The 27,905-nt window shown below is 42.0% G+C and overlaps 1 protein-coding gene across 1 annotated transcript in view; it reads left to right on the top strand.

The window, feature by feature from the left end:
* The window catches only part of CSMD1 (CUB and Sushi multiple domains 1), a 1,979,019-nt gene that overhangs the window by 1,291,589 nt on the left and 659,525 nt on the right, over positions 1-27,905 (top strand). The gene's annotated exons all lie outside the window — the stretch shown is intronic.

The following is a 27,905-nucleotide window of genomic DNA, read 5'->3' as shown; positions in this document are numbered from 1 at the left end:
AACCTAAGATATTGTCCCTTTTGAATTGTAGGTTTCAGTCCAAGCCTCCAAAATGTAAATAAATGTCCCAGCATGTTATGTAAAATCAGGTACAACAATATATCAAATGGGGACTGATTTTGCAAGATACGCCATGGGGGCATGATCATTATTCAGGAGCCTTAAAATGGATAAGGGGGGAAATTATTTTCTCTACTCTTGTTCCTTATATTATTACCTAGTTACTATGGTTTTCATTTATTTTATTTTTCTTGACACACATGACTGTGGGTTTTAAAGTTAGTATTTCCTAAGAGTTTTGCATACATAATTCTGATTAATTATAGTACACAAAAAGCAAAACCTGGTCTGCTGCTTGTACTGTTATGTTATCACAATGCATTTTTGTGTTGCTGCAAAATCAATCTCCTGACAATGTAAGTCAAATAGAGACCCCCTACTGTGAAAGAATAAAGAAACAGAATAAAACTCCCCCTGCTTTTCTTCACTAAAAGACTGAATATCTCAGCTGTGCAAAGCTGGAGAGTGAACAATGTGTATATATATTTTCAGCATTACAAATGTTAACTATTCCAATTTCTATTTGCAACAATGTATTTTTGTTTCTATTAGTATATTAAAAAAAAGAAACCAACAGCATGTCTCACCAGAAGATGGACACTTTGTAAGCAAACATAGGTGTGCACCATCCTTATATATTGTTCTTCTTTATGTAGTATCCCTACGGGTGCTCCGCTTGAGATGCACATGCGCCTCTCAAGCCCTTGATTGGAGATTGTCCATTAGCAGTGTCCGTTGGCATGTGCCTGTTGGCATGTGCATGCACTTTATACACTCAATGTGTGACACAAGGTTGTATACAGAGCACAAGTCAGGTCAGGACCTCCTCCTCATACATCTGTCTTCAGACAGATCCAGTTCCCCTTCATCCTAGGCCAAGGTCTCCCCTAAGAGGGGGAAGACTTCAGAGGATGCAGAGATAGCTCTGAAGAGGAGCTCGATTTCCCATCATAATGAGTTGGCTCCCAAAAGGTCCTGGTTTCCTGTTAAGTTTGTGGAGTTGGAGGCCTTGACCTCTCCACTTGGTATCGTGGAGCCAAAGGACTCTTCTTCTGGTGCCAGTAGATCCTGGAATGCTTCAGAGAAGCACTACTCCAGAGTACTATGTATAAAGGTCAGGAAGGCCAAGAACATACAGTCCTCTAGAATGGCATCATCTATGTCAGACTTACTATCAATGCCTTCTCATTCACAACTGCCAGTACTGGCAAAATTGAAGCACCAGACACCTTCAGCCCCCAGCACCTACGCACTCCAAATCAATGGTATCATCCACCTCAACTGCTGCATTGCTACCAATCCATTTGGTACTGCAGGAATTCTGCTACTCCAGGGACTTGTCAGTTTTAGATGAGCCAGAGTCCCCACTATATATGGGTTCTGAATGACTCTTTGTACTGAGACCCCAGCCTCTGGATTACCACTTGCTTCCTGGTACCACAAGATTATCTATCTTTTTCTGCTAGGTCCCCCCTTTTGAAGGACACCAGGGGGTATGAAGGAAACATTCAATCAGTCTCCTCTTTATCAGTGCAGGTTTCTCTCCACATCAGTACAGGCACCCATACTTTGATAAGGATCCTCGTCCATGACAGGGATGGTGGGATCAGTCCTGGGTGCCACCCGCTTTCCATATGGATCCCCCAGTGACCATATGGTGATCTGTGGGTGGCAAGTCAGCAGCAATTTGCCAGTGTCATTGCACCAAGTGGCTAGGGTTACACAGTCTCTTCTACCAACTGCCAACAAGAGGAGTCCTTTGAAAAACAGGAGATAAGGGTGTATAAGAAGGCTCAACCCTCAAACTCCTATTTCTTCCTCTTCTCTGAATGAGGCAGTCATTCTCTGATGCCTTTCAAATATTCTTGAGGAGGTTAAAGACTCACAACACAAGCTCCTGGACATTGTGCAGTGGGCGACACCCACCCATGTTGCGCTACCCATTAATAAAGCGCTCCTAGATCCAGCAAAGACTGTACGGCAAACTCCTGCCACCGTTCTGCTGACTTTCAAATGGGAAGATAAGACATATTCTGTTCCTCCCAGAGACTCAGAATTTTTGGTTTCCCACCTCCCACCTAATAGCTTGAGAGTGGATGTTGTAAATGAGAGAGGTAAACAGCATTATTTTAGTTCGACCCCTTATCATAAGGAGCAGAAGACGTTAGATTTTTTGGACAAAAGACTTACTGATCCGTGACCCTCCAATTTCAGATCACAAACTATCAGGTGATTGTGGCCAAGTATGACTTAACAAATTACATGTTTGCAGCCTTGATTAAATATCTTCCATGGGAGCGCAGAGAACATCATCATCATGGAGGGTCAATTATTTACCAAGTACATGTCTCCAAGATTCCTTAGATACTCCAATACCACTACATCTATCTCAACAGCAGTTATGTGTGGGGCGTCATGGCTCCAGCTCTTGTGGTTCCCAAGAGAGATTCAGAATACTGTTGTGGACCTTCCATTTGGTTGGAAGATCTTCTTGGGGACTAAGGATGTGTTCCTACACTCACTGAATGACTCCAGGGCCACGTTGAGGACTTTGGGTATATATACACGCCATGATCAATTGGATCTAGCAGGTCTCAAACAGCCCGAAAATCACACCCTGTCCAGTTCTCTGGATTTCACAGAACCGCTGAACCTGATAGAAAGAGACTTAGACTGTAGAGGAAGAGCTGTTCACCCTCCTTCAGTGACTATGCAGTTGTCATCGAAACAATAGTTTTTTTTCAGGTTGGTTGAGGGTTCAATTCCTCCCTTGTCTCTAGTTTGGAAGCTGCCACCTTTCACTCATCTTTCCACTTTTGGAGACAACCTTTCCCATTTCCAACAGGCTTGGTGGAATAATACGACAAGTGGGTTATGGAGGTTATTACATCAGATGACATCATATACTTCACATCCCTTCCTCCCCATCCCCCTTCCGCATCTCTCTTCAGGGATCCCTCTCATGAGACTATACTGAGTCAAGAAGTGCAACCCTCTCCTTCATTTAGGAGCAGTAGAGCCAGTACTGTCTCCTTACATGGAAGAGGGTTTTTCTGAAAGTATTTTCTCATGCCAAAGAAGGATAGAGGGTGGAAACCAATCTTAGATCTGAGGCAACTGACAGAAGTTTTAAAATCTCAACATTCAGGATGGGGACTCTGGCAGCTATAATTCCTTGTTTAGATGTAGGAAACTGGTTTTTGGCCTTTGACCTGCAGGACATCTGCTTCCCTATAGGGATACAAACCACACTCAGGAAATAGCTACATTTTACCCTGGGCCAGGAACGCTTTCAATACCAAGTACTTCCTTTCAGTCTATTTTTGGCCCCAAGGGTGTTCTCAAAGGTTCTAGCCATAGTAGCTGCTTACCTTTAGTGAGAAGTGATTTTAGTCTTCCTTTATCTTGATGACTGCCTACTCAAAGCCCGATCTTATGAAGCAGCACAGATTTCCACTGAAGCAGCCGTTTCTGTCTTCCAGAAATTGGGAGTCTAGCTAAACAAAAAACAAACACAAAAATCAACTTTAGCCTCTGCATACAATTCATAGGGGCATACTTGGATTAATTAGCAGTCAGACCCTTCCTTTCTGCAGACTGATTGATTTAACTTCGGCAAATCTGGTCAGGTCAATTCAAGAGAGCCCCCAGACTACAGGAAGGAACTATTTACAGCTTCTGGGTCTTATGGCAGCAAGCACCTTTGTGAATGAACATGCAAGACTATGCCTCCACTACTTTTAGAGTTGGTTCAGAAGTATGTAGTCCTCAACCAGAAACAGCTTGAACAAACAGGTCACAGTTCCCTTCCAGGTGAAGAACTCTGTAGAGTGGTGGAAAAATCAACTCTGTCTGTGTGGGTGTCCCTTTCATCTGCCCAGCTCCAACAGTAGCTATAACACATCCCTGTTCAGGTGGGAGCATGCCTCAGTACCCTCTAAACTCAGGGCAGATGACCACCTCTGGAAACAGGTCTCTGTATCAATTTCTTGGAACTCAAGGCAGTCAGGGAATTTCTGCCTTCATCTTCTACCTATTGTGAATGGTAAATCAATCAGGATTCAGATAGACAATGTGGCTTGCATGTTTTATACCAACAAACAGGGGGGAGCAATATCCCCCTTTCTGTGCTCTGAAACTCTAAAGTTATGGAACTGCCATATAGCCCATCAGACTCACATCTCATATATTTACCTTCTGGAGTTCAGAATGTCACAACCTATATGCTCAGCAGGTGCTTTTCCCAGGACTTGCAATGGGATTTGGTGACTCAAATTCTTCATGAGATATTTCAAAGGTGGAAAATTTGCACAGGTGGACCTAATCACTACATTCAGCAACAAGAAGTACCCCCTACACTGCTCAATAGAGGCCTCAGTTGTCAATGACCTTTCCTATGCATTTCCTATGCATACCCTCCAATACCACTAATACTAAGGGTGACAAACAAGATCATAAAGGACTATAATCCTTATAGTACTGATCTGGCCAAGACAGACTCAGTACCGTTACATTTTTCGCCTGTGTCCAATTTGCAATTTAAGCTTCTGAGCATCCCTCATCTCTACCAAGGTGGAGGTTGCACGAGTCATCCAAACCTAGAAGTCCTCCACCTCTGAGTATGGCTCCTAGGTGATTATAATACACCTGCTCAACAGGAGTACTACAGATATTAAAACAGGTAGAAGAGTCAATTTGAATTCCCTTCAGAAATGGAAAAGGTTCAATCACTGATGTCACTGTCACAATCTTGTACGTGAATCCTCTTCACTCTCAGACATCTTGGATTACCTGGACTTGAAGAAATCAGGGTTATCATTTAGCTCCATTGAGGTTCATCTGGCTGTGATATCAGCATTTCATCCCCCACTAGAATGGTTTTCCATATCTGTTCACCCTGTGTCCTCATGACATGGGTTTTGGGAACCTCTCGCCCCATGTTAAGGATCCTATTCCTTCCTGGGATCTTAACCTGGTACTTAGATACCTCATGGAACTGCTGTTTGAACCTATGGCAACCTGTTCCTTTCCTCACTTATCTAGGAAGACAGCCTTTCTAGTAGCTACCATGTCAACTCACAGGATTGGGGAGATTGGGGCCCTTATGACAGACCACATTTATGGTATTTTTCAAGGACAAGGTCTCTTTACTGGCTGCACCCTAAATTCTTACCTAAATGCAGTCAGATTTTCATCTTAACCAGGACATTTATCTACCAGTATGTTTTTTCCCCTAAACCACATAAACCTCAGTTTTAGACTTCTTTCATACTTTAGATATAAGATGGCCATTGACCATTTCTCTAGATAAGACCAAGCAATTTCAGAAATCATCCAGATTATTTGTCTCAACTGTGGAAAGATCTAAGGGGTCCACGATCTCTACACAGAGACTTTCAAGGTGGATCTCTGGGCATATAGTTGCTTGCTATGTCACAGCTGGTGTTCTGGTATTTTACCTTCTCAAAGGATATCATCACATTCTGCCAGATAACAGACAACTTCTGCAGCTTTACTCAAGAACATTCCAAAGGCTGAGATATGCGGAGCTTGTACATGGGCCTCAGTGCATAACTTTTCTAATCATTATTCCTTGGTCCAAACCATCAGATCTGATGTGGCGCTTCATTCTGCCGTACTGTCTTTTATCTTGGACTCTATCCCAAAGCTCCCTCTTTGCTGTGTGGATACCTGAAGTGGAGTACCACAGGGATACTACTCAAAGAACAGGTTACTCACCTGTTTATTAAGGTGTGTTTTCCTATAGGTGCTCCACTACCCGCCATCTTTCCCCTCTGCCTCAGACTTTTCTTTGCTGGATGTTCAGATGAAGAAGGAGCTGAGGATGGTTCATTTGTGGAGCTCTACATACCATTTAGGGTGCAGCACTAGGTTGTATGCCGTGCATGCACGGACTGAACAAACACTGCTAGTGGAAAATCTCTGATCAGGGGCTCAAGAGGTGCATGGACAACTGAAGCAGAGCACCCTGAAGATGCACATCTAGTTCTTATGGAAATTGGAGTTAGTGATTTGTAAACAGCATTTAGAGTTCAAAATATCTAAATTGTCTTAAAAAGTATAAAATAAAATTGTCTTTTTAAATAAATGGAAATTTTATTTTGGGGAGAAATTGTTTGGGTAATGTTTCTGAGACACACTTGCCAAATTCACTGAATCAGAAATATATTTTCAGTGATGTGTTTTGCCACATATTTGGTTCTGAAAAATACAATACATTTCATGAAAGGAAAGGAAATACTATGTCAAAGAGAGAGATTAATTACTGAATGGATGATGTTTTAACACACTTGCTCTTTTCTATTGGATTTTTCTTATGTTGACCTCTGAAAAGTGTTAAAAACTAGTAACCATCCTATTTGATTAACTCATGATGAGCACCATATAAATTCATAGATAAACATTTTTACTTCATATGTATAAAGTACTGAAGAAGCTAACCTGCTTGATAGCTGGAAGAAAAGTCCACAAACACAGCATAGAACCAGTCTTGACTGAGCTGTGGATTTATTAAACAGTGCAGGATGTGTGTTGCTTCTGTAGAGCTTGATTGATTTCTGAATGTACAAAGCTAAAGAGCATAAAAGAAAAACACAACCCCTAATAAAAGGTTAATATTGTGCAAGGAGGGATAGAGTTATATTCTGTGTTCAGTATAATATAACAATTACTTTTTCATAGCCATAGCATGTCTGTAGCACAAAGGTCAAGGGGGAGGTGGGGCTGTGTGGGTTGGCTAGCCATGACACCTATCAGTATTCTGAAGGGACACCCGGGTCCTTTGCCATGATCATAATAGATCTCCTTATACCACAGGGGGTCCAGAGGGGAAGATTCCTAATGGCTGACTATTCATCAGTCATGAGAGAACCTTAAAGATTTTACACACCCAAAAGAGAACTCCTTATTGACAACTTCAAAATTGAGAGCTTCTATTCACAAGATTTGGAGCTTCATTTCCTCTTATTGCCACATTTTTATGTTGGAGGTATGAATATGTTTGTGTAGAGACTGACACACACAGTGCAGACAAGAGCAGACAAGGTTTTACCTCTATTATTTCCAGTTATCAGAAGAGCTGAGCAGAGGTAGTACAAAACACCCTTTTAAGTAAGTACTTGATTAGCCATACATCTATGGGGGACTTTTTTGACTTGAAGCATATAGGAGACAGATGAGTGGCTTTAGGACTGTGATCCCTGTGAACTTGAAGCCCTGATATGAGGTCAAATATATATACTGATTGCAGATTCTCTTTACTAATGTCACAGGGCTAAAATCACCTTACCTAGTATGTATCTGAAGTTGTCTCAACAAATTTGAGGCTGGGACATCATCCTAGCATTTGTATCCCAAAACCACTGACTCCATCTTTAGTAGATAGCTTTCTGAAGAATAACATATGTGATGAGAACATCCCTTTTACCTAACAGGATGTCTGACAGAAATGTAACCTTGCTTCTGCTGCCTTTCTAGAAAGAGTATATGACTCACCTTTTCAAACCTGGGGGCCCTAAAAAAGGTGGAAATCCATATTTAGGCACCTAAATAAGTGGCCTGGTTTTCAGATGTGCTGATGTACTTATAGTTCCCCTTGACTTATGCTGGAGTTTTGAATTCTTAGCGCACCTGCAAATCAGGCAGTCTGACAGCTTAAATATGGACTTAGAGGCCTAATTTTTGCCTTACAGTTATGAAATTTTGAGTCATAGTACCAAATTGCTTATATTTGCTATTCTTTTCAAAGTAAGTAAATCCAGGCAGTAGAAGACATTTTCCTACCCATGCTACTAGGTCAGCCCCAATAAAGTGTTGGCTTCTTTCTGTCTAGTTACTTTGTGAAATATTGTATCTGGATTAAGCCTATGTCTATACTATGAAATTAGGTAGAATTAGGTCTACACGAATTAGGTCTACACTAGCCTAGACTTTTGGAGCATTGCACTGTGGGTAGCTATCCTACAGTTCCTGCAGTTTCCACCGCCCATTGGAATTCTGGGTTAAGCTCCCAATGCCTGATGGGGCAAAAACATTGTTGCTGGTGGTTTTGGGTACATGTCGTCAGTCGCCCCTCCCTCCATAAAAGCAATGGCAGACAATCGTTTTTCGCCTTTTTTCCGTGCGGGCGCCATACTGCTTTCAGCAGCAGGTGCAGTAGGTCTTCAAACCATCGTCATCATCCACCACTTCCGCTGCAACTCTGCTCTCCTGCTCTCCTGATGCTATGAATCCACCTCGCAGGTTCTCTGTATGACCGACGTCATCCACCACTTCTGCTAGCACTCTGTTCTCCTGCTCTCCTGGTGGTCTCACAGGGCCACTTCCACTGCAACTCTGCTCAGCTGCTCTTGTCTCGCCATACCGCGGCAAGCGTGCAGCCCGCTCAGCTGTTGTGTCCTGGCAGCAGACGGTGCAGAAGGTCTGCAAACCATCATCATTGAACAACTGCTTCTGCTGCCACTTTGCTCTCCTGGTGGTCTCGCGAGGCAGCTTCCGCCACAACTCTGCTCGGCTGCTCTTGTCTCGCCATACCACGGCAAGCATGCAGCCCGCTCAGCTGTTGTGTCCTGGCAGCAGACGGTGCAGTAGGTCTGCAAAACTGGTCATCCAACCACCGCTTCCCCTGTAACTCTGCTCTTTTGCAGACGCCATACCACGGCAAGCATGGAGCCCGCTCAGATCACTGTGGCAGTTATGAGCATTGCAAACACCTCGCACATTATCATGCAGTATATGCAGAACCTGCAAAAGCAGGTGAGGAGGCAATGGCAGTGCGGTGACGAGAGTGATGAGGACAGGGACACAGACTTCTCTCAAAGCACAGGCCCTGGCAATTTGGCCATCCTAGTGGCAATGGGGCAGGCTCATGCCATGGAACGCAGATTCTGGGCCTGTGAAACAAGCACGGACTGGTGGGACCGCATAGTGTTGCAGATCTGGGATGATTCCCAGTGGCTGTGAAACTTTTGCACGCGTAAGGGCACTTTCATGGAACTTTGTGACTTGCTTTCCCCTGCCCTGAAGTGCAAGAATACCAAGATGAGAGCAGCCCTCACAGTTCACAAATGAGTGGTGATAGCTCTCTGGAAGCTTGCAACGCCAGATAGCTATCAGTCAGTCGGGAATCAATTTGGAGTGGGCAAATCTACTATGGGGACTGCTGTAATCCAAGTAGTCAACACGATCACTGACCTGCTGCTATCAAGGGTAGTGACTCTGGGAAATGTGCAGGTCATAGTGGATGGCTTTGCTGCAATGGGATTCCCTAACTGTGGTGGGGTGATAGACGGAACACATATCACTATCTTGGGACTGGACCACCAAGGCAGCCAGTACATAAACCAAAAGGGGTACTTTTCAATGGTGCTGCAAGCACTGGTGGATCACAAGGGACGTTTCACCAACATCAATGTGGGATGGCCGGGAAAGGTACATGATGCTTGCATCTTCAGGAACTCTGGTTTGTATGAACAGCTGCAGCAAGGGACTTACTTTCCAGACCAGAAAATAACCATTGGGGATGTTGAAATGCCTATAGTTATCCTTGGGAATCCAGCCTACCCCGTAATGCCATGGCTCATGAAGCCATACACAGGCAGCCTGGACAGTAGTCAGGAACTGTTCAGTTATAGGCTGAGGAAGTGTAGAATGGTGGTAGAATGTGCATTTGGACGTTTAAAAGCATGCTGGCGCAGTTTACTGACTCAGTTAGACCTCAGTGAAACCAATATTCCCATTGTTATTACTCCTTGCTGTGTGCTCCACAATATCTGGGAGAGTAAGGGGGAGATGTTTATGGCAGGGTGGGAAGTTGAGGCAAATCACCTGGCCGCTGATTACACACAGCCAGACAACAGGGTGGTTAGAAGAGCACAGCAGGGTGCGCTGTGCATCAGAGAAGCTTTGAAAACCAGTTTCATGGCTAACCAGGCTATGGTGTGACAGTTCTGTTTGTTTCTCCTTGATGAAAACCCGTCCCCTTGGTTCACTCTACTTCCCTGTAAGCCAACCGCCCTTCCCTCCCCCCTTCAATCACCACTTGCAGAGGCAATAAAGTCATTGTTGTTTCAAATTCATGCATTCTTTATTAATCCATCACACAAATAGGGGATAACTGCCAAGGTAACCCGGGAGGGATGGGGGAGGAGGGAAGGACAAGGCCACACTGCACTTCAAAACTTACTGAATACCAGTCTTCTGTTCCTTGGGCAGTCCTCTGGGGTAGAGTGGTTGGGTGCTGTCTCCAGGGTGATAAACAGTTCCTGACTGTTGGGGAGAATGGTTTCTCCGCTTGCCTGGTGTGTGCTATTGTCAGGGTTCCTTCCCTACTCTGAACTCCAGGATACAGATGTGGGGACCCGCATGAAAGACCCCCTAAGCCTATTCTTACCAGCTTAGGTTAATACTTCCTCAAGGCACAGTTTTCTTTCTTGCCTTGGGATCGCTGCCACCACCAAGTGATTTAACAAACAATCAGGGAAAGGACCACTTGGAGTCCTATTCCTCCCCAAAATATTCCCCCAAGCCTACACCCCCTTTCCCAGGGATATCCTCACCAATTGGTTACAAAAGGACTAAAGACCCAAACCCCTAGGTCTTAGAACAATGGAAAAATCAGTCAGGTTCTTAAAAAGAAGGATTTTATTTAAAGAGAAAAAGGTAAAAGAATAACCTCTGTAAATTTAGGCTGGTAGTTAGCTTTACAGAGTATCAGAAAATTCAAAGAGCACAGAGGAACCCCCTCTAGCCTTAGTTTCAAAGTTACAACAAAACAGGAATAAACATCCCCCTAGCAAAGGGAAAATTCACAAGTTGAGAAAACAAAGGTAAACTAATACGCCTTGCCTGACTGTTACTTACAAGTTTGAAATATGAGAGACTTGTTCAGAAAGATTTGGAGAACATGGATTGATGTCCGGTCCCTCTTAGTCCAAAGAGTGAATGGCACAGAAAAACAAAGAACCCAAAACAAAACCTCTCTCCCCGCCCCCCAGATTTGAAAGTATCTTTTGTCCCCATTGGTTCCTTTGGTCAGGTGCCAACCAGGTTACTTGAGCTTCTTAACCCCTTACAGGTAAGGAGGAATTTAGACTACCCCTAGGGTTATGATAGCTATCTTCAACCTCCCCCTCCTCATCATCTTCCTCGTCCTCAAAATCCTCATCCCTGTTGTGTGAGACTCCCTTGCAGGAGTCCACGTACAGGTGTGGGGTAGTTGTAGGGGCACCCCCTAGAATTGCATGCAGCTCATCATAGAAGCGGCATGTCTGGGGCTCTGACCCCAAGTGGGTGTTTGCCTCTTGGGTTTTTTGGTCGGCTTGCCTGAGCTCCTTAAGTTTCACACGGTACTACTGAGGGCCCCTGTGATAGCCTCTGTCCTTCATGCCCTTGGAGATTTTTTCAAATATTTTGGCATTTCCTCTTTTGGAACAGAGTTCTGATAGCATGGATTCATCTCCCCGTACAGCGATCAGATCCAGTACCTCCCGTTTGGTTCATCCTGGAGCTCTTTTGCGATTCTGGGACTCCTTGGTCACCTCTGCTGATGAGATCTGCATGGTCACCTGTGCTGATCAGCTTGCCACGCTGGCCAAACAGGAAATGAAATTCAAAAGTTTGCAGGGCTTTTCCTGTCTACCTGGCCAGTGCATCCGAGTTGAGAGTGCTGTCCAGAGCGGTCACAATGGAGCACTGTTGGATAGCTCCCAGAGGCCACTACCATCAAATTGCATCCACACTAACCCAAATTTGACCTGGTGATGTCGATTTTAGCGCTAATCCCCTCGTCAGGGAGGAGAACATACATTGATTTTAAGAGTTCATTAAGTCAACAAAAATGGCTTCATTGTGTGGACAGGTGCAGGGTTAAATCGATCTAACACTGCTAAATTCGACCTAAACTCGTAGTGTAGACCAGGGCTAAGTCCTTAGTCTTGTGAAGCATTTCCTAAGAACAAAGAAAATAAAGGAATATTAAGAAATTCGAGGAAACTACAAAGTTTCCTAATTCAGAACAACTTGAAATATTGGTATTTTCCCAGACACATTCCTATTTTTGACCAGCTCTGTCTACATCATTGTTAGAGAGCTTATTCCTTCACTCTCCCACTTCCCTGGTCCTTCTCGCATGAACAGAGAGCAACAATACCCGAAGTCCGAAGGTGCAAACAATTCGATGTTTATTGGGGTGAACTTCCAGCAAGCTTAAATACAAGTTCCTTTTTCCTTATTTTCGAATCCCAACTTACTTCCTGTTTGCCCCTAATTTATATAGTAATATTCTTAGCTATACCTTAACCAATCATTCTACTGAAATTTAACTAACCAATCCTAACATATTGTAACATGATTAGCTAACCAATTATATCCCACCACCTTAATTAGATTACACCCAGCAAAATTAATTATACAGCAGACAGAAACAATCACAGGACCAGACAGAGATTATACAGACAAACAATAGCAAAGTGGGAAAACAATACAGAAGTGAGGATTTCACATCCCAGCTATTGATAAGTGAGTTCTTGCCAGACAGGATGCTATCAAACTAAGTTTCCTTTTACATTTTCTAGGCACTTCCCTTTCTTTGGAGGTGATAGGACTTATCAGGACAGGATTGTATTCAGGACAGGATTGTATTCCTAACAGCCCAATAGCACCTTCTTTCAATGTGGCTAGTTTGGAATGTGAGGATGTGACTGTTCGCTTCCTGGCTTATGGCTGCCTCTGCTGCTTAGCCAAAGGCCTTAGCCTAAGAACAGGGCCTCAAACTGTCACAGTAAAAGAAGGCCCTTACACCAGCAGACAGTGATTTTGATTCTTTTATACCTCTAACTAGCCAAGTAATAAGAATACCCCTAAATTCTTAAAGTACAGGCCTTTACAGACAGGCCTGAATATCTATATCCTAACAATCATCATCAGTTAGATTCTTTTCCCAGCATTATTGTCCTTTTTCTGTTTAACAGGAAGTACTAACTTAAGTTTGTTCTTCTGCTCAAAGGTATTTTTCCTTAATGCTCTGCTTATTTTGAAGACTAGTTTCTCCTCACTTGCCATGCATTTCTTTCCTCTGGGTCCCACTACTTGCCTACTGATCACTATCTCACTGAGTCATTCATTAGAGCTTTACTGCTTGTGAATAGCTTCTTCATGGTGGTGTTTTGATTCTTCAGCTAGGCTGTGTGGTGGGTGATTTAAATTCTTGGTAATTTCTGAAGTTGTATGGAGTTCTTTCCTTGGCTTGTTGTTGCTCCCTTTTTTGTGGATGTTACTTCTGGATATTCTCCAGAAATCTTACTGATCGGCTACTACCCACTTCTTTCTGTTAATACAGTATTTCTAGTATGTTCTAAAAACGCCACTGTTACCTTCTCATTCAGTTCATTCCTCCTGCCTGTGCAGTTTTTTTCCTAAGGCTTACTGACTGTCAGAATTCCAGCTGCTTTCACTGTTCCATGCTAACATTACTAGACACTGGGGTGCTAGTTTTCAGTGGTAATGTCTTTAGGATGGCCAGGTGCTGTCTTGGTGTTGGCAGCAATTCCTAGTCTAGCACATTTTCCTGACTGGGTAGTGACTATAGGATTCTTAGGGCTGCAGTAATTCTTGGTTTAATGATCTGTTTAAAAAAAAGTGTGTCCCATTTACAAGTTGTTTTTTGTTTTTGTTTTTGTTTTTCTCTCTGAAGAATGTACTTGCAGCACTGTAAAGCATGGATGTCAATGAATCGTGTGATGTTTGGCTTTTACCATAACGTTGTCTTTTTACACAGTCTTTCCATTTTATCTCACCTTATACTTATGCATGTGAGTTGCCACACTGAAGACCATGGGATTACTCCGGTGAAAAAGTTACTCACCTTTTTTTTTTTTTGGCTGAACCAAGCCCGTGCTTTGTTAATAAGATTGACTTGTGCCATACTCCCCCCCTGGCAAACTAAAGCACATTATTGTATGTCTTATTGATTTTTCAGGACACTGATTGGCTAACCAATGTGCTCATTACTGGGGAACAGACTTATTAAAGAGGTAGATCTTTCATTTGGATCTGAACACTGGTCTCAGTCTAATCTCTTCTTGTAGCATCTTCTATCTGGAGTCCCCCTATTGAGAATGCTCTATTTTTGGCATCTGAGAAAACAATCCTATGCAAGTCTTATGAATCTGTCTTGGTGGTTTATAGATGGATACGTAGATTAGAGGTAGCTCACTTGTAGCCCATTGATGACCTAACACATTTACACTTGGTATAAAACATATACCCCTGCAGTTTTCTGTGCTGCTAATATTTCTCCGTGAATATTACACATTAAAATTGTCCTCAGTGTACTCAGCATACACGTCTGATACTAGTTATGTCACCCCCTACACTTCAAGACATTGTTATTTGGTGAAATATTGGTGAGGAGGCGGCTGTTGTCATGAGACTAATGCAGGGTGATTTGCAAAGTATTGTTCCATGAAATCAGGAACTAACGTAATTGACCTTTCCATGTTTTATTAACCCACTAAATGTTACCATTTGTAGTGTTTGATTAATATACAAATCCAGGTGCAGGAATTAAAGTTAGTTTTTGTTTAACAGTGGTGCAGTATAGGACAAGCTACGGTAAAAGCTGCAATATTCTCTCTCACACACAATTGGTTGCAGTTCTATTAATCACTTACATAAACATCCAGGGTAATATTTTAAAAAGTGGATGTTCACATTCAGTGCTGATATGAGAGGAGAGGCAATTGTGTCTGTGGCTTCAGGTCCTGTTTTTTCATTAATATCGTGATTTAAATTTGCCAGCCTATTGTATTGCAAGCCCAGAACTTGGAATAAATGCCATAGAAGCCTGAATTCAGGTCAGGTTTAAAGTACCCTTTCAGTATAACACACATATGGAGTCAAGGAATACTCCTTCTAATTCTCATTAGTCAGCAATAGAGTCCTATGCAGAAATTTCCCACTCCACTATTTTGTCTTGCTCACTGGACGGCTTCCCAGTGCATGGATTCTCTACAGAGCCTTATGAAGCAGCCTTGGCCTCTATTTCTCTGCATTAGTTATGCAGATCATTTACACAGGCTCTCCTGGTCCTCATTCTCTTAAAGTCTTGATTTGAAAATAGTGTAGTATTTTTTATACCTTTATTTGACATCAGCATGTAAGTAGTATGGCTTTTTTAGAACGGACTTCCCTTAACAAAGTGGACAGAACTTGTTGAAAACAATTGCATAAACTACAGATTGTTATGTAGTGTCCTTAATAAAACTTAACTTGCATTAGATGTCAATGAGAGGTTGTCTATGTGTGTGGAAGGGAGAATACCATCTTAAAGCAGCCATACCGAAAAAAATTAAAAGCATTGCTAGCTTTACTAGGAACACAGTAAAAGACTCATTTTTAGAAAAGAATAATCAGAAGAAGATTACCAGTTCCACAGAAAGATAGCCAAAGTGAATTTCACCACTTACTTAGTCATACATAGATAGCCTTCTGATTTTGTTTCCTCCCCTTCTTGTAATTCTGTCTCCAGATCATAACTGTAGAGACACTCTTTGAAACTGATTTTGGTATAAAGATCATAGACTTTATTATTGATAATTTGATTTGCTACTGCCAAAAAGTTCTTGAAATCAAAACCATCCTGGACCATGAATATCAATCCTATCAGAAAAAAAATAGAAAAATAGGTATCGTATAGCAAAAATTAAATTGATCTAAAAAAAGCAAAATAAAATACTTCTTAGACAAATTTGCCTGATCGTATGAATGTAATATAATTGGCAGTAGAATATCCTGACATATTAGCTAAATCATGGGTTGTCTGAACTATTGAACAGCGAATTTATAATTTTTGTGCTCCAGTTTTGTTTCATTGCCACTAACAGAACCATGGTAATACTCTGCCTTGCTGAATTAGAGTAATACAAATTAATTTTCTTCTCTAGTTCTAGCATACAATTTTCAAAAGTGCCTGTGGGAGTTAGGAGCATAATCCCTTTTTCAAAAGTGACTTAGTACTTTAGAGCCCATGTCACTGAAAGTCAATTGGACTTTTGCTCCTAAAGCACTTAGGCATTTCTGAAAAATATTACCTCTAGATGAGAACCAATGCCCTGAGTCAGACACAATTGTGCAAGGTAGGAGAGTGTAAGAAGCTCCCTCCAAACTGTACACAGCCTACGCAAGCCCCTACCTGCAGTTGAAACACAGGAGTTCCCCGCTCTTTATTTTCCCTTGTGGAAGCCTCTCTCAAGGAGATGAAATGGGCCAGGAAGCAGGGCCAAAGCTCTACCCTTGCCCTCATGGACGAGCCAGCAGAAAGTATTATGCAGCCCATGAAGGTGTGTAGTAATGGACTCTAGTCCCTATGTCAGCATGATTGAGTCCTTAATACTTAGTGTGCATTTACTACTTACCTGCCTACCTCACAAGGGTTAATTACATAAGATTTATCCAGTGCTTTGAACATGTTAAGTTAGACTTAATTGGCATCACAGAGACTTGGTGGGATATATATCTTGATTGGAATATTGGAATAGAATGCTTTAGCTTGTTCAGGAAGGACACACAGATTAAAAAGGGAGGAGGATGTTGCATTGTACATCAAGAAAGTATTCACATATTTTGAGGTCCAGAAGGAGATGAGTGACAGACCAGTTGAAAGTCTCTGGGTGAAGATAAGAGGGGTGAAAACAAGGATAGTGTCATGGTAGGGGACTACTATAGACCACCAAAATCAGGAGGTAGAGAAGGATGAGGTTTTTTTAGAAAAAGCAACATTAATGCCCAAAACTCAAGACTTGGTAGTAATGGGATACTTAAACTATGCAGAGATCTATCTGGGAAAAATAATATGGCAAAACAAAATATCCAGTGAATGTGTTGGTGACAACATCTTGAACAGGGAGGAGTTGGTTGTGAATCTGAAGGTGGAAGACAGTTTGGGTGCAGGTTTCATGAGCTTATGGAAAAGGAAGAAGTGAGAGTAACAGACTAAGGAGAATGGAGTTCAAAAACACAAACTTCAACAACCTCAGATCTGAAAAGTAACATCCCATGGGAAGAAAATCTAAGGGAACAAAAGAGTTCTCTTAGACCAAAAGGAGAGGTGACAGTATCTCAAAGAGACAGTGTTAAAGGCATAACAGCAAACTACCCTAGTGTGGAGGAAAAGGAGGAAGAACAGTAGAGCAACATAGATTCATAGATATTTAGGTCAGAAGGGACCATTATGATCATCTAGTCTGACCTCCTGCACAACGCAGGCCACAGAATTTCACCCACCACTCCTACAAAAAAAACCTCACACCTATATCTGTGCTATTGAAGTCCTCAAATTGTAGTTTAAAGACCTCAAGGAGCAGAGAATCCTCCAGCAAGTGACCCGTGCCCCATGCTACAGAGGAAGGCGAAAAACCTCCAGGGCCTTCCAATCTGCCCTGGAGGAAAATTCCTTCCCGACCCCAAATATGGCGATCAGCTAAACCCTGAGCATATGGGCAAGATTCATCAGCCAGATACTACAGAAAATTCTTTCCCGGGTAACTTGGATCTTACCCCATCTAAAACCCATCACAGGCCATTGGGCCTATTTACCATGAATATTTAATTACCAAAGCCATGTTATCCCATCATACCATCTCCTCCATAAACTTATTGAGTTTAATCTTAAAGCAAGATAGATCTTTTGCCCCCACTACTTCCCTCGGAAGGCTATTCCAAAACTTCACTCCTCTGATGGTTAGAAACCTTCGTCTAATTTCTAATCTAAATTTCCTAGTGGCCAGTTTATATCCATTTGTTCTTGTGTCCACATTGGTACTGAGTTTAAATAATTCCTCTCCCTCTCTGGTATTTATCCCTCTGATATATTTATAGAGAGCAATCATATCTCCCCTCAACCTTCTTTTAGTTAGGCTAAACAAGCCAAGCTCCCTGAGTCTCCTTTCATAAGACAAGTTTTCCATTCCTCGGATCATCCTAGTAGCCCTTCTCTGTACCTGTTCCAGTTTGAATTCATCCTTCTTAAACATGGGAGACCAGAACTGCACACAGTACTCCAGGTGAGGTCTCACCAGTGCCTTATATAACGGTACTAAGACTTCCTTATCCCTACTGGAAATACCTCTCCTGATGCATCCCAAGACGACATTAGCTTTTTTCACAGCCATATCACATTGGCAGCTCATAGTCATCCTATGATCAACCAATACTCCAAGGTCCTTTTCCTCATCCGTTACTTCTAGTTGATGCGTCCCTAGCTTATAACTAAAATTCTTGTTATTAATCCCTAAATGCATGACCTTACACTTCTCACTATTAAATTTCATCCTATTCCTATTACTCCAGTTTACAAGGTCATCCAGATCCTCCTGTAGGGTATCCCTGTCCTTCTCTAAATTAGCAATACCTCCCAGCTTTGTATCGTCTGCAAACTTTATTAGCACACTCCCACTTTTTGTGCCCAGGTCAGTAATAAAAAGATTAAATAAGATTGGTCCCAAAACCGATCCCTGAGGAACTCCACTGGTAACCTCCCTCCAACTTGACAGTTCACCTTTCAGTAGGACCCGTTGTAGTCTCCCCTTTAACCAATTCCCTATCCACCTTTCAATTTTCCTATTGATGCCCATCTTATCCAATTTAACTAATAATTCCCCATGTGGCACCGTATCAAACGCCTTACTAAAATCTAAGTAAATTAGATCCACTGCGTTTCCTTTATCTAAAAAATCTGTTACTTTCTCAAAGAAGGAGATCAGGTTGGTTTGGCACGATCTACCTTTTGTAAAACCATGTTGTATTTTGTCCCATTTACCATTGACTTCAATGTCCTTAACTACCTTCTCCTTCAAAATTTTTTCCAAGACCTTGCATACTACAGATGTCAAACTAACAGGCCTATAATTACTTGGATCACTTTTTTTCCCTTTCTTAAAAATAGGAACTATGTTAGCAATTCTCCAATCATACGGTACAACCCCTGAGTTTACAGATTCAGTAAAAATTCTTGCTAATGGGCTTGCAATTTCTTGTGCCAATTCTTTTAATATTCTTGGATGAAGATTATCTGGGCCCCCCGATTTAGTCCCATTAAGCTGTTTGAGTTTCGCTTCTACCTCAGATATGGTGATGTCTACCTCCATATCCTCATTCCCATTTATCATGCTACCATTATCCCTAAGATCCTCTTTAGTCTTATTAAAGACTGAGGCAAAGTATTTGTTTAGATATTGGGCCATGCCTAGATTATCCTTGACCTCCACTCCATCCTCAGTTTTTAGCGGTCCCACTTCCTCTTTCTTTGTTTTCTTCCTATTTATATGACTATAGAACCTTTTACTATTGGTTTTAATTCCCTTTGCAAGGTCCAACTCTACTTGACTTTTAGCCTGTCTCACTTTATCCCTACATATTCTGACCTCAATAAGGTAGCTTGCCTTACTGATCCCTCCCTTCTTCCACTCCCTATATGCTTTCTGCTTTTTCTTAATTACCTCTCTAAGATGCTTGCTCATCCAGCTTGGTCTACAACTCCTGCCTATGAATTTTTTCCCCTTTCTTGGGATGCAGGCTTCCGATAGCTTCTGCAGCTTTAATTTAAAATAATCCCAGGCCTCCTCTACCTTTAAACCCATAAATTCTTCAGTCCAATCCACTTCCCTAACTAATTCCCTTATTTTTTGAAAGTCAGCCCTTTTGAAATCAAAAACCCTAGTTGCAGATTTATTTTTGTTAATCCTTCCATTCAGTTTGAACTGAATTAGCTCATGATCACTTGAGCCAAGATTATCCCCTACAACCATTTCCTCTATGAGGTCCTCATTACTCACCAAGACCAAATCTAAAATGGCATCCCCTCTAGTCGGTTCAGCAACTACTTGCTGAAGGAATCCATCAGCTATCGCATCTAGGAAAATCTGAGCCCTATTATTATTACTAGCACTCCTCCTCCAGTCTATATCTGGGAAGTTAAAGTCTCCCATGATCACACAGTTTCCATTAGTATTTACTTTATTAAAAACATTAAAAAGGGCTCTATCCATATCCAAATTAGATCCCGGCGGTCTATAGCACACCCCAAGCACTATCCCAGGGGAGGCTTTAATAGTTTTCTTCCCCAATTTAATTTTTGCCCAGACAGACTCAGTCATACCCATTTCATCGCTTCTTATTTCTTTACATTCTATCTCATCATTGATATACAGTGCTACTCCACCACCTTTACCTTTATTTCGGTCTTTCCTAAACAGCACATACCCTTCAATACCTGTAGCCCAGTCATGACTACTATTCCACCAGGTCTCTGTTATACCTATGATATCTGGTTTCACTTCCTGCACCAGTAACTCTAGTTCCTCCATTTTGTTACCTAGGCTCCTTGCATTAGTGTACAAACATCTTAATTTTTGCTGTTTAGCCTCACTCACATTCTGTACCCTATTAGGCACGGTTATTTTACTACCAGTATAACCTATTAGACTTGTATCTACACTGCCCTTCCTCCTACCTACAGCTGTATCCACTCTTACTTCATTTTCTTTCCACTCTATGCTGAATTCTGGCGTGGAGATTACCTGGACATCTCCCAACCATCTCCCCCAAATTCCTAGTTTAAAGCTCTCTTAATCAGTTGTGCCAGCCTCCATCCTAGAAGTCTATTTCCTTCCCTACTCAGATGAAGTCCATCCCGAGAGAACTGTCCTCTATCCATGAATGCCTCCCAATGGCCATACATCCCAAAGCCCTCCTTATAGCACCACTGCCTAAGCCATCTATTGATAGTCATAATCTTGTCACACCTTTGTTGCCCTTCTCTAGGAACAGGCAGAATCCCACTAAAGATCACCTGAGCCTCAATTTCCTTAAGTGTCCTCCCCAGCCTAGCATAGTCTCCCTTAATACTTTCCAGCGAGAAAGTATGCATGGCTGCATCAGGAGCTCTTTAATGACCTGAAAATCAAAAAGGAATCATACAAAAAGTGTAAATATTGACAAATTGCTAGAGCTGACTATGAAAGAATAGTGAAAGCATTTAGGGACAAACTCTGAAATGCTAAGGCACAAAAATGAGTTAATAGCAAGGAACGTATAAGTTATAACTATCAAGGGCAGTAAGAGATTCTATAAACACATTAGGAGCAAGAGAAAGAAGAAGGCAAGTGTAGGTCCACTATTTAGCAGAGAAGGAGAGCTAATAATGGATGACATCGAGAAGGCGGAGGTGTTTAATCAGTATTTTGCTTCGGTGTGTACTACTAATTTTAATTGTGGCCTATTACTCAACGCAAGCCAAAATAGGGAAAAAAGCTGAGTAAAAAACATTTAGATAGGTCAGATATATTCACATTTGCAGGATCTGACAAAATTCACCTTAGGGTACTTAAAGAAGTAACTGAAACACGCTTGGAACTCATGGAGGACTGGAGAGGCCCCAGAGGACAGAAGGGCAAACATAGTATCTATCTTTAAAAACAGGAACAAAGATGACCCATGGAATTATAGACCAGTCAGCCTAACTTTGATAGCCGCAAAGACTCTGGAACAATTTATTAAACAATCAATTTGTGAGCACCTAGAGGATAATAGGATTAATAAGGCAGAGCCAACATGGATTTGTCAAGACCAAATTATGCCAAACCAACTTCATTTCCTTCTTTGACAGGGTTAGTGGCCTAGGGGACAGGGAGAATGCAGTAGTTGTGATATATCTTGATTTTAGTAAGTCTATTGACACAGTGTTACCTGACACACTACTAAGGAAATGTGTTCTAGATAAAATTACTATAAGATGGGTACAAAACAAGTTGGAAGACCATACTCAAAGTGTAGTTAGCAATGGTTTGCTGTCAAATTGGGGGAACATTTAAAGTGGGGGCCTGTAAGGTCTGTCCTGTGTCTGGTACTAGTCAATATTTTCATTAATGACTTGGATAATAGAGTAAAATTTATGGAAGACAACTTGGGAGGGGTCACTTCAGGGGACAAGAGTAGAATTAAAAATGACAAAATCGGAAAATTGGTTTGAAATCAACAATGTGAAATTCAATAAAGATAAGTGCAAAGTTCACCTCTTAGGAAGGAAATAGCAAATGCACAATGTAATGCAGTTGTGGTTCTCTCCCCGTCCATCAGGGAGGGAGACCACACCCTCTCACTGCAATGCTTCTAGAGCAGCTCCATTCTGAGGGGCATTAGACGACAGTTAATACGTCCAGGCCGGGCAACAGTAATTCTATAGGCCCAGCACTCTCAATCAGGGTGGGACCATAATCAGTACATGGCTCTGGCTTGTGGTCAGGCAGAGCTGTAGTGAGTCTATCTACTCAGAGCATTCAGTCAGGGCAGGGCAGGGCAGCAATCTGCTAATGGCTCTGGCCTTCAGTCAAGTAGAGCAACACAGCAGTCTAGAAGGGGATTAGCTCTCTGGCAAGAGAGCCGTTCTAGTTTGGGCGGGTGCCAGACCAATGCAGGCCTCCTGGCCTAAAGATGGGGAGGCTGCCACCCCAACAGTGGGGTGGCAGAGGGTAGGAGGATGTAGGCCCACCCACTCCACTGCCTCCGAGCCCAGGACCCTAACAGTGGTGGAGTGGTCCGCCACAGGGTCAGCAGGGAAATCCAGTGGCAACACACTGGCTGGCTTGCAGTTACTAACACAGCCGAACCCTATTCAACTTCCCTGGGCTTCTTCCTACACTCCCAGTCAGGGAGTACCTGGGTTCCCGGGTTGTCATTCGCCTGTCTGGGGTAAACGGTGAGTGGCAGACCCAATAGCTCCTTGGTGTCCCCGGTGTCTGGCAGCTCCGGCAGCCCCTCTGGGTCTCTGGCACTGTAGCGGCCTCTGTCAGATCTGGGCTCCAGTAGCGAGGGGAAGGGGAGACATCCTGCTTCTCTGGCAGCTCTCTCTCAACTGAGCTGGAGGACCAATCTTTTATATTTCCAGTTCCTGTCCTGCCCCTCTGCTTCTGCAGGGTGGCCGCAGGTATCCTGGTTCTGCCCACCAGGGAGTGGTCGTGGTTCTCTCCCCATCCATCAGGGAGGGAGACCACACCCCCTTGCTATACACAGCTACAAAATGGGGAATAACTGGCTAGGCAGCAGTACTTCAGAAAAGGATTTAGAGGTAATAGTGGGGAACAAATTGAATATGAGACAAAAAATTTGGTGCAGTTGCAAAAAAAATCAATTAAATTTATGTCTATTAACAGGACTATTATATCTAAGACGTGGGAGGTAATTGTTCCATTCTGCTCATTCGTGGTGAGACCTCTGGAATATTGTGTCCTTTGCGTGCCACTTTTTAGGAAAAAATTGGACAAACTAGAGACAGTCCAGAGTAGAGCAACAAAAATGATAAAAGGTTTAGGAAACCTGATCGATGAGAACAGTTTAAAGAAAAAGAACAACTGGCATGTTTAGTCTTGAGAAAAGAAAACTAAGGTGTGTGGTGGGGAACCTGATAATAGTCTTCAGAATATGTTAAGGGTTGTTCTAAAGAGGACAGCTAGATGACCTCCTGAGGTCCCTTCCAACCCTGATATTCTATGATTCTATGACAGCGATCAACTATACTACATGCCCAATGAATGTAAAACAAGAAGTAATAGGCTTAATTTTCAGTAAGAAAGATTAGATTAGAAAATTTTCTAGCTATAAGGATATAATTTTCTAGCTATAAGGATATCTATCTATCTATCTATATCTATATCTATCTATCTATCTATCTATCTATCTATATCTTTATATTTATATATATAAAACTAAAAAATTGAAATAGGTTACCAGAGAAGGGTGTGGAATCCGCATTACTGGATTTTTTTTAGGAACAGGCTGGACAAACTTCTGTAAGTGATGGTCTAGGTCAGTGGCTCTCAATCCTCCCAGATTACTGTACACCTTTCAGGAGACTGATTTGTCTTGTCTTGTCTTGTACCCCCAAGTTTCACCTCACTTAAAACCTACTTGTTTACAAAATCAGACATAAAAGTACAAAAGTGTCACATCACACTATTACTGAAAAATTGCCTACTTTCTCATTTTTACATTATAATTGTAACATAAATCAATTGGAATATAAAATATTGTACTTACATTTCAGTGTATAGAACAGTATAAACAAGTCATTATTTGTACAAAATTTTAGTTTGTACTGACTTTACCAGTGCTTTTTATGTAGTCTGTTGTTAAACTAGGAAAATCTCTAGATGAGCTGATGTACCCTCTGGAAGACCTCTGCATACCCCCAGAGGTATGTGTACCGTGGTTGAGAATCACTGGTCTAGGTGTACTTGGTCCTGTTTCAGCATGGGAGGCTGGAGCTGGGCTAGCTGACCTCTCAAGGTCCCTTCCAGCCCTGCATTTCTATGATTCTGTTATTTCTATGATTCTGTTATTAATAATATGTTAATGAAATTATTTATTGGATGTTTCAGTGCTGATTCATGTGCTGGGCTATTTTGTTGCCTAACAACATCTACTGTAAATAGTCAGTGTGTTTCCATTATCCCTCCCATTTTTAATGGTTTATATGTTGTCTGTATACATTGGTTTCCCAAAGAATATAGCATACATCTCAGCCTGAAAACAATTTTGTTTATTTTAATTTAAATAAGCTTGGTGATTTTGAAATAATATGAATGAAAATAAAATGTCTCTTTGTAGTTTCATATACCTTTTTACACTTGTGTAGTGAAAGAAAATTTTACTATATAGAATAACATCGCTTTCGGGGCATATTCTATTCTGATAATTTGCCTTACTAATAGCATGTGTGTATAGTTTTAAAATACCTCATTGTTAGTGACTGCAAAGTCATAAGGATTAACAAAAGTCATAACTCCCTTCTGACTTTGGGCAATGCTCTATAGTCATTTAAAATTACAAATAATCATTTCAGGTTCCTTCTGGTTGCTACCATCATTCAGAACAACAGTATCCCCTTCTAATCAGCTTATTATTTATTGGGAGCCAGGTTCTCATACACTTATAATCACAGGAAGCAGTACATTGCTCTGGAAGTCATCTCACTTAAATGACAAGGCCTACTCATACAGTAAGATACCACTCAGAGTAAATAAGTAAATCTTGCAGAATCAGGCCTACTGTATGCCAGTAGTAGCCAGCATGCAACCACTATCCAGACATGCATGAAGACAGTCCCAAAGATCTTGGATTAGATTCGCTAAGGGGACTTAGGCTAAGTGTTGCAATGCCTAACTTTAGGTGCCCTGCTGCTTGGTGGAATCCTCAGCCCCGAGTTAGGGGTCCAGGCTCCTTATACAGTGCATGAGCAGAGTTAGGAGCCTAAGCGATTCATAAAATCTAGCACGCTTAGTGAGCATGAGTCACCTAATCTAGACAGTATGAAATACAGAAGGGAGAGGGATAGCCTAAGCCCCTCCTGCCGCAAAAGGAGTTAGGCTTCACATTCTCGCTCAGAAGGAGGCACCTCCCTCCACTTAGGATTCACAGCAGCGGGTGCTTTCCTGGAAGGAGGTGCCTAAGCCAGGTCCATCCTGTCTTTCAAAAAATGGTGAAGGTGACTGCAGCAGCCTTATGCCCAACAGCTCAGTTGTCAGAGCACTCATCTAGGATGTGGGATGCCTGGTTTTGAATCCCTCCTCTGCCTGATATGGAGTAGGGACTTGAAATGGGGTCTTCCATATCCCAGGAGAATGCCCTAATCACTGGGCTACAGAGTCCTAGTCTCTATCTCTTGTGTCCACTTTCTCCTCTGTCTGTTTTTCGTGCGGGGCCCAATCCCGTAGATGTGCTATTAGGTGGCCTCTATGAGTATACCTGCTGGATAGGGACCCATAACCAAGATAGATAGTGCAAAGCCTAATTTGAGAATCCTGACAGGGGTAGACTCTGAGCAGCTTGGCAGCATTAGTACTTTAGCAGTTTTGTGCTTGAGCACTGGCTAGGCAGGCCATTCATCTGGTCTTAGGCCAGACAATCCTCTTTTTTTCCTAACGTTTGTCCCCTATCTAGTACTAAGATAAAACCAGATTTGGCTTTGGCTGGTATCACAGATAGGGATTACATTTTGGAGAGTGCACCACTCCGGTTCTGCCAGCATGACCTCACACACGTGTGGGCGGAGTGATCTTCCAAATGGCATCCTCCATGTGCCATGACCTCACATGCACCATGTATTTGAGATCACACCGGTATGGGTAGGTTCACACTGTTTCTGGAAGTACTGTAATGTGTAGTATTCTGAGAATGTGGCAGTAGTCACCCTATCTCCAGCAGAAATGTAGGCACCTTGAAAATATAGGGGCCTACAGGGTTAAGGAGCAGCTGAGTAGGGGCTTAGGATCTAAATTTTGGACTTAGGCACCTACTTCCCTTTGTGGATCTGGGCGAAAGTGCCTGCTTACCCTTTCGTTTCAAACCCCAAGTGTAGATAAGCTGTCCTTTGCCTCATATTGCATTTTTCTAGCCTGTAGACCAAAGTAGCAGCTACTTATCTTACTATTTTTTGTGTGTTTAAGGCTGCAACAACAGTCCACACACCTCAATCTTAAAATTAATTCAGTTTAATCATATGCACTGCAAAAACATCCCATTGGCTGATTCTAATTCCACTTGTAATTCGTGGCAAGTGATTAGCCACAAAGCCAGGCATCAAATTTGTTAGAGTTCAAAATGCTATTTCAGGCACCAATCCTATGCAAACATAGGCATGTGAACAATTTTAAGCAAATAAGAGTGCTGTTGGTGTCAATGGGACTAATTCATCTGTTGAAAATTAAAGACATGCATAGGATTTGCAGGATCAGGGACAAGCTTGCAGAAGTGAGGATATCTTGATATGTTATAGCTTATTCATAAAGTACGTTAAGCAGTTATTTTTAACTCTCAAAACCATGAAAACAGAAAATGCTTAGATCTTTAAGACCTACCTCTTACATTTTTGTGTATCCCTGAAAACTTCTACGTGTGTTGCTAGTGACAGACAACATTTTCAGTGTTTCATAGAAGGATAACTGTGATAGACTGGGAAAAATCCATTTTTTGCCAAATTTTAATAGACTCTCACCGGTGCATCCTCTGCCATACAGTTCATATAGCAACCCTCAGAATCCTATGAAAGGATATACAGCAATAATATTTCTCTGTGTAATACTCATTTTTGACTGGAAATCCTCAGGCTATTTTGTTGTGGATTCCTGTGGAGTTTTGAAAATGAAAGCCATTTTGATATGTGTTTTGCAATAGGTGGTCTGCTCCTTTAAGGGTGAAGGTGTTTGGGCAGCCAGCCCTGTTTTATTATCAGCCCCAGCAGGAAAGGGGTTAGGTCATGCCTATAAAGGGTTGAGACTAGAGAACTCCACTGAGGAGGAGAGCTGCAGGATGGAGGTTTGCTCCTGTGACTGGCTCTAGAGCAGAGAGGTAGGTGCAGAGTGAAAGGTTTCCGGCCCCCTTCCGCCTGTGTCAATCAGGGTAATAGCTAGAAATATCTTTGTCTTCCTTTGTTAACTTTTGTTTGACTTAATAAACTGAGGCCTGAGGGAACAGCTTGAAAAAGGCCTGTAGCTGATGTCAGACCTTCTTGAGCTGGGGAAACAGACCAGTAGTCTGACTGCGTTCTTTCGTCCTTGATACAGTCTAACAACTAAACTTTGGCACACATTTAAATATACACAAAAGGTTTAGGCCAACACACATTGCAGTTCTTTTTAAAGTTGCCGCTGTAAAATATTTGAAAATTTAAAACTTTCTCCTACTTATTACATTGGAGACAAAAATGTTCTTATTTTAGTTTCTTATATCATTTCTGTTTTGCAGAGCTACCTATGGGTTCTTTTAGTGTGTGAATA

The sequence above is a fragment of the Chelonia mydas genome, chromosome 3 (genome assembly GCF_015237465.2).
Source record: "Chelonia mydas isolate rCheMyd1 chromosome 3, rCheMyd1.pri.v2, whole genome shotgun sequence".
Lineage (NCBI taxonomy): Eukaryota > Metazoa > Chordata > Testudines > Cheloniidae > Chelonia > Chelonia mydas.
The sequence above is the reverse complement of the archived record's forward strand: the minus strand, read 5'-3'. Positions and strand labels throughout refer to the sequence as shown.